The sequence below is a fragment of the Gekko japonicus genome, unplaced genomic scaffold, assembly GCF_001447785.1.
Source record: "Gekko japonicus isolate JY-2015 unplaced genomic scaffold, Gekko_japonicus_V1.1 scaffold586, whole genome shotgun sequence".
Taxonomy (NCBI): Eukaryota; Metazoa; Chordata; class Lepidosauria; order Squamata; family Gekkonidae; genus Gekko; species Gekko japonicus.
Window position 1 is genome coordinate 494268 of NW_015177025.1, and position 8157 is coordinate 502424.

The following is an 8157-nucleotide window of genomic DNA, read 5'->3' on the forward strand; positions in this document are numbered from 1 at the left end:
TATGCAAATAAAATAAAATGGGAGAGGGCAGGGATGGACAGCAGAGGCGGTCTGGGCAAGGGTTATCCCATTTTTCTTACTGCTTAGGTACCAACCAAAGAGGTGCTATCAAGCCCCATGGTACCGGCTTGCAGCAATCTATTTGGGAAACATTAGGGCCAGGGGTCAAGTCCGGTGTGCATGTGAGCAGATATTTTGGCATCTGCTGAACAGCATCTGGCAACCTACAAGGCTCAGGAGTTAACCATATCTGTGTCTGTGTGGGACTTGACAACTCTCTGGCACTTTTAACAGAGGACTAGACCCACAAGTCTTTGCAGGAGTCGTGCCCACTCAGATCTAACCGCTTGGTCAGCGCCTGCCAGCTAACAGCAAAGGGATGAGGGGCAAAGCAGACTTGGGGCCACTGAAGATAGCCAGTTCTGTGTCCCTCCCCCAGCGGTTCTCGGTGACCACTTTTGTTTCGGCCTCAGTCCCGCCCTTGCTCTCGTGAAGCAACCACATTCCCCAGCCAGCCCCCACCTCTCCTCCTCAACACCTGGCCCTCAAAATAAACACAACAGTTCCTCCTTCTCCAGTGTTTCAAACTTTCTGCTTATTTTTCTCTCCACTCACAAAATAATGAAAGGGAGCATTTTTTTTTAACAGTCTATCTATAAATATGATCCACTGCCCTCCACGGACCATGATCTGGGAAGAGGCACTTAACAGTCCTTGGCTCAGAGGGTGAAACTAAGGACAGGCTTAAAAGTTACAGCAAGTGTCAGTGCTGTGATGGACCGCCATGTGTTTATCTGAAGAAAGGAGGAGAGGGCCACCAATTAAGCAAGGCTTTTAAGCCCGACTAACTTTTGTCAAGCAATAAGCCACACCGCCCTGGCCACAGTGTTGCATCCTGTTGGAGAATGTATGCCATTTGGCCCTAGAGAAGCCATTCGCAAATCAGAGGGCATGATGTAGCGTGGCTGCATTCGGAGACCAGGAACCCATCCTATGAGGGCAAGAGGCACAACCGCTGGGAGGGACCCCAGGAGGAGCAGTGGCCACAAGAGAGAATGCCGTGGAGGCTCATGTGGTCCTATGGCCACGGTTCAAGGAGCTTTCTTACAGTGTCTTCTACTAGGTCAGGCCACAGAGTGGGACAATATGCTTGTAGGTGGGCTGCAGTGGAACACACCAGCTTTTTTAAAAAGGGGGGCAGAAAGAAAGAGAACAGAGTTTTCAATACACACACACCCAAAACTATAGGCCAGACCCTCTATTTCCTGGTTCTTGGGGGAAAGGGGGGGGGAGTCAGCCACTCCCCCAAAAGGGTTATAAAGTTCATAGGAAATGATTTTTGTAAAGGGGGGGGGGAGAATCATTTTTAAAAGGTAGCAAAAAGGTTTTTTTTAAGTCCCTAGATTTAGCAAGGAGTAAACAAACCACACAAACAGACAACTGATGAGGGAGAATTCTAGCCTTTTGTAAAACCCATATTGCACACTAGGACTATAAGCCATTGCTAGCTCATTTTGAATTTTAAATGTGTACTTTTTTCTCGTTTTTAATTTTTTCTTTCTTTCTTTCTGTGTGGGGGTGGGGGGTGGGGAGAAGAAGAAAAAATAAAGCGATGCTTGAATTACCAATGCTCTTTTTAATGTTTTATAAATATGTATGTGTATATATATATATAAATATAAAAATAATATGTATGCACATATATATGTGTGTGTATATATCTATATGTATATACCCTATATGTATAGATATATAGCTATATATAGGTTTTTGAAACAAAAATAATGCAGAAAGTGAAAAAAAAATCCTAAAACAGGACGGTGTGCTCCGATTTTACTTGAATTTGGTCTCCTCAGCACCTACGTTATTAAGAACTGAATATTTTTCCACTTGAATTTAGTGCTATTAGAAATTTAATATATGTGTTTTATTTATTTGATTTTTTTTTTGCATGACTGATGCAAGGTTTGACATTTTCACTCAATAAAAACTGGAAAAAAAAACAAGCAAAAAAAACTATCGCAGCTTTCTGCTAGTTTGTAATACGATATAACAGGAATGCAAATCTTGTCTTATTACTACTACTGCTGCTGCTGTTAGTGTTATTTAGCACTTTCAGAATGTCACGCCCGTTTCTTAATTTGTAACTTCTTTGGTTGCAAAATCCTGGGATCAAGGCTGGATTGCCGCAGACAGAAAATGGCAGCGTTGAAGCCTGCCTGGAAGCCCTTCAGTTTCAATGGGGGGTTCCAAACGGAGGGGGAAGGGAGTGAAAAAAGTATCTCCATGGTGAAAAAAGTATTAATATTACTAACTAGTGTAGATTATTGGGGGGCTGGGGGGGGATTGAGTGGGATGGCTGCAGCGTCAGAGCAGGGCCAGTGAAATTTCAGTCCAAGTCCCTCTTCAGCCACAGAGCTCACCGTTACCTCGTCCAGTTCCTGTCCTCCAATCCTACTTCACACGCTTGTGATGAGGATAAAGGGGGAGACCTGTCTATGCTGCCATAAGCCCCGTGTCCACGTTTTCAAGACATGGGAACTCGGACTGCGATTCAGCCAGGAGCACCCGCAGAATCCAGAGATGAGCCTGGATTCAGCTGCTGCTCCTCGGTTTGCCAGGGACTGGCAAGTTTGCCCCCTTTTAACAAGAAGTTGTGCTGCTGCTGATCTGGAATGAGGTTTTGCAGCCGGAGACCAGTGCTGCTGTAGCAAGTGTTGCACTGTGACTGAGCCGTGCGGGTGGTACTGGGGCCCGTTTGCCCTGGAGCTCCGTTTCCCAGGAATGGCCCAGCTCCTCACGAGTCTTCCTACAAAGTCTGCAGTGCCCAATCCGTCTCTCGAAGGAACTGAAAAGTGCAGAGCACAGCAGCTCAACCAACCAACTCCTGCATCACAGACCTAATGGGGGTCATGGAGCCTAGGCCAGTGGTTCTTGAGAGGTCACACTAGCTTCACAATCCCACCCCTTAGCTGGTCCTCCACTTGGACGGCGTTGTGGGGAAGGAGGGAACATTGGTGGTGGTGACACAGGACTCGGAGCTCTGGGAAGAAGCAGTCTCTGAGCAGATCTTATAAGCCTTAAAAATGGAAGGCAGGGAGACTTTGGGGTGTGCTGCCGCTTGCTCTTTTATACCCACAGGTAAATGCATTTCCATTTCAGCAGCCCAGTAGTCAAAAGTCTGTCGAAGTCTGGGTGGGAGATACATCATCTGCATAGTTTCAGGAGGCCAGCTGCAGTCTGCAGTAGAATTATCTGATACAGGGAGCTTTGTTTCTTAACAGTTTAGATCCCAAAAATCTTGTTGGTCTCTAAGTTGCTACTGGACTTGAATCTAGACCATCTGCATATAAACCCAGTGGCTATTGATACAATACACATGCCAGAGCTCCTCGCGATACTGTGCAATTCCAAACTTCCATATCGGGGGGGGACGGGACACCTTTTTTCTTAAAAAGCAATTCAAGGGGTGTGAGTACTGTAGATCAAGTGCGTGCATGCATAAGGTAAAGGTAAAGGTTCCCTTGCTCGAAAGCCAGTCGAGTCCGACTCTAGGGTTGCGGTGCTCATCTCCGTTTCAAAGTCGAAGAGCCAGTGCTGTCCGAAGATGTTTCCGTGGTCATGTGGCCGGCACGACTAAACAAGGCGCACAGAATGCTGTTACCTTCCCACCAAAGTGGTACCTATTTATCTACTTGCAATTTCTTGCTTTCGAACTGCTAGGTTGGCAGGAGCTGGAACTAGAGACAGGAGCTCACTCCGTCATGCGGCAACTCGGGTCTCGAACTGCTGAACTACTGACCTTCCACAGCCTGCAGTTCAGTGTCTGCATGCACACAAATACACCATATCCTCTAGTCTCAGAAGCCGCACTTAAAATAGACCTTCCCTGCAGTCACTCTTGCAAAAGATGAAACTCATGGGCATGATACAGCCAAAGGAAGCTTGTTCAAGTCCCAGTGATGTCAAAAGCGGAGATTTAAGGGCAGTGGTCCCATCAAAATCAACAGACTTACATGTACTTACCTTCCAGCTGGTGCTGCACGCTCCACAGTCAGAAAGCAGCAGCTGAGATATTGTGCAATAATGGTAACAGATCTCACTGTCAAATCTTGGCTTTGCTTTAACCAACAAAAGTAGGACGGTATTCCACAGAAAAATCCTTCCTTCTGGTATCCAGTTTGTCCTGAGTACAGTGAGGGGAAAACGATTACGAACTGGAATACCAAAGGCGCAAATCCTTTTGTAGATAGTGGGGTTGCTGCTGTTATTGTGAGGCCCTGCTTTTCATCCACGGTTCGTGCTTTGTGTCATTTAAACTTGCATATTGCCAACAGAAAGACTCTGAGACCCTGCTTTCCCATCTACTGAAATATGTGGAACTGCTTGTGATGCCCTCTCCTATTTGTCCCATCTCGGGGAGATGTACACTAACGCGCCTAGCAGTGTGAAAACTTTGTGCACAGTCGGAATTCTCTCCCCCCACACACACACAACAAGGCCTCCTGCAAGGCCAGGTCTGGGTCCATCTTCGGGCCGGTGACAAGTGAACATCTGCACCAGCCAAGAGCGGAGCGCTGAGACAGCGGTGCTGTTAGCCTGCCAGTGCCGCCCCTTCAAAGGGATCCTGGAACCAAAGGCCTAGAAGGGGGTTGGGAGCAGTGTTCCCGCTGAGTGTGAGCTAGCGTGCAGTTTTTTAGCCTCCAGCTCACACATTTTTGTCTTAGTTCAGGAAGGATGGCTCCAGAGCAAGCTATAATATATGCAGCAGCCCAATTGCTAGCTCACAATTTTAATGCCAGGAGCTCACAAAGTAGAGTTTTTGCTCACAAGATTGCAGCTTAGAGGGAGCATTGGACTTGGGGGGGGGGGACTCAATGTTCCCTTTAAGCTGAGAGAAAGTGTGAGCTAGGGCGCAGTTTTTTAGCCTCCATTTTTGTCTTAGTTCAGGAAGGATGGCTCCAGAGCAAGCTACAATGTATGCAGGAGCCAAAACGCTCGCTCACCACTTTAATGCCAGGAGCGCACAAAGTTGGATTTTTGCTCACAAGACTCCGCAGCTTAAGAGGGCTCTTCTCCCTTTGAAAGGTCTCCCCTCCCTCCGCCGCCCTTCTTCCCCAGTAGCCGCCCCGTTGCTGCCAGCCAGCCTACTTCTGCACACAGGCTTGGGAGCGCGGAGTGTCGTGCCGGCCGGAGCCGGGCCTGCGTCCCCTGACATTGATGCGTCCTGAGCGGCAAGGCCCGCGAGGCGCACGAGCACCGCCCCTCCCCTCTTCCCGGAGACCGCGGGGGACTCCTTCCCAGGAGCGGAGGGGCGAGTCCGGCGAGACCAGCGCGCAGCCGGCGGGGGCGGGAGCAGGCGGACGGGGCGACCTCCGCAACCAGCGCCTGCGAGTTCTCGGCTGAAAAGCGCGGGGCGCGGAAGACCTGGCGGCGGGCCAGCCGGAGCCCAGGGAAGGGCGGCCTCGCGCGTGCCCCCCCCCCCCCTGCTTGCGAACCCGGGAGGCCGAGGGAAAAGCGGGAGGAGGAGCAGCAGCAGCAGCCCCCCGCAAGGCTGCTTCCTTCCTGCCTTCCGAGAGCGGCCTCAGCGCTGCAACCCCCAGAGAGGCACCCTTCCGCCCGGTGTTCCCTCTCAGCTGAGTGAGTGTGAGCTAGCGCACCGTTTTTGAGCCTCCGGCGCACACATTCTTCTCTTGGCTCAGGAAGGACGGTTCCAAAGCAAACTGATTTAGGCAGTAGCCAAAATCCTCGCTCACATCTTCAATGCCAGAAGCTCACAAGGCAGAATTTTTGCTCACGAGACTCCACACCTTAGAGGGAGCATTGGACAGCACCAGAAGTGACCCATAAGAAGACAGGCTGGAGTCAGAAGCAGTGTTCCCTCTAAGCTGAGTCAGTGTGAGCCAGCTCACAGTTTTTTAGCCTCCGGCTCACACATTTTTGTCTCCACGCAGGAAGGAGGGCTCCAGAGCAAACTAATGTATGCAGCAGCCCAATCGCTCGCTAACAACTTTAATGCCAGGAGCTCACAAAGCAGAATTCTTGCTCTCGAGACTCCGCAGCTTAGAGGGAGCCAATCTGACGTAGGGTTGCCAGCCTCCAGGTGGGGCCTGAAGATCTCCCGCTTTTGCAACGGATCTCCAGCCGACAGAGATCAGCTCCCCTGGAGAAAATGGCTGCTTTGAAGGGTGGACTCTACGGCATAGTACCATTCTGAGGCCCCTCCCCTCCCCAAACCCTGCCCTCTCCTGGGCTCCACCCCCAAAGTCTCCAGGCATTTTCCAACCCAGACCTGGCCACCCTAATCTGACGCTGGGCCCTGCAGCAGCAGAGGAGAACAAGCCCTGCAGGGAGAGCGGGTGGCCTTCCCAAGACCAGAGCAGGCCAGCTCTCACCAAAGGTCTCTAGCTGTGTTCGGAATCCATTTTGAACACAAGAATCACATGAGCAGGACCCATCCCAGGCGGCAGCCTCTGCCCGTCTGCCACAGGGACTTTCCTCCCAAGGGGTGCCGCAGTGGCCACCGCTAATACCTCGGGCGCCTCGCCCTGATCTCGGAAGATCTCACCAGATCTTTGGCCAGGAGACCACCGAGGAAGTCCAGGGTTGCTGCGCGGAGAAGGCCGGCCACGGTAAAGCACCTCTCTTGCCTTGCAAACCCTACACCCATAAGTCGGCTGTGACTTGACAATGCTTCCCAGCACCACAGCAAGTGGCCCGGATATCTCAGCTTAGGCAGAGCAGAGGCTAAGCAGGGTTCGGCCGTGGAGACGCTATGCGGAGGAAGGCCATGGCAAACCACCTCTGCTCATCTCTTGCCCTGAACATCCTTGTGGATGGGATCGACGGAACATCATTCATTCAGGAGTAGTAGATCCCAGCGGCCACAGAGATCATGAGGGGGAAATCAGGGCTGGCTAACTTACCACCTGGCACCTACCACTAAAGCAGCAGTACAAGTCCACCAAAGTCAGCAGCAGTGTTCCCTCTAAGCTGAGTTAGTGTGAGCTAGCTCACATTTTTTTAGCCTCCGGCTCACACATTTGTGTCTCAGTTCAGGAAGGGATGGCTCCAGAGCCAACTGATTTTTGCAGGAGCCAAATGGCTCACTCACGACTTTAATGCCAGTAGCTCACAAAGTAGGATTTTTGCTCACAAGACTCCAGAGCTTAGAGAGAGCATTGGTCAGCAGTGCGAAATTATCTACTAGCCTTGCCCACCCTGGAAAGCATAAGTCAGTGTTTTGTGGCCTGGAGGAATTCAGCTCTGTCCCAGTTTACAAAACTTTTCCTGCCCGGTTGCTTGGAGGCACATCTACATGCATTAAAGAGAAGCAAATTGTTACATTATTTAGCCTTTACCACTGGGGGGGGGGGGCACAATTTGGATATCCAGCCTCAGGCACCAAGACATCTTGGATTGTTTCTGTGGGAAAATACCTTTCCTGACCCCAGTGAACTACAAGGGGAGACCCAGCCTAGAAATCATAGGATATCCTTCCTAAATATCTGAGCCTTAAAGTGGACCAAGAGAGCCCTTAACAACCTTATATTCATCCCCTCGCAGCCACCATTTGGCCATATTTCTTCAGACAGCATCTGCTCATCTAAGGCAACAAGGATCTTCACAGAGAATGTACTCCCATGGGCGTTTTCCGATTTCTTACTGGAATTTTGAAGGGTGTGCATAGGGACTTATAGCCGCCAAACACATGTTGGATTCTTTTATTATTATTACAATTATTATTAATAATCTCCCCCCCCAACGATTTCTTGCCAATTAGCTGCCTGAGCCAAAAGACAGCACCAGGCAAGCAGAGGGCTGCAAAGTCACAGAGAAGAACAGTGGAGCAAGCAGCTCCCAGCCACACCTTGAAGGTACACACTGCTCCAGCTTGAGCCCGGACAGACACTCCTCACGCCTTGTTTGGCACTGGCAGGGCCTCCTGCACCCAATCTGAGACACATTTGGGAGTTTTGCAACTTCTGGAGGAAAGTGAGAGGCAAAAAAACCCCGAAGGCTCCAAAACAAGCTCATGGCTGGTACATCAAGTACACTCAACTTCTGGGTATTGCACGGGGGGGGGGGGGGGAAAGGAAACCCCTCCCAGCCCACCCTTTGGGCTGGGCCCTTTTAAAAATTATTTTTTTTTCTATT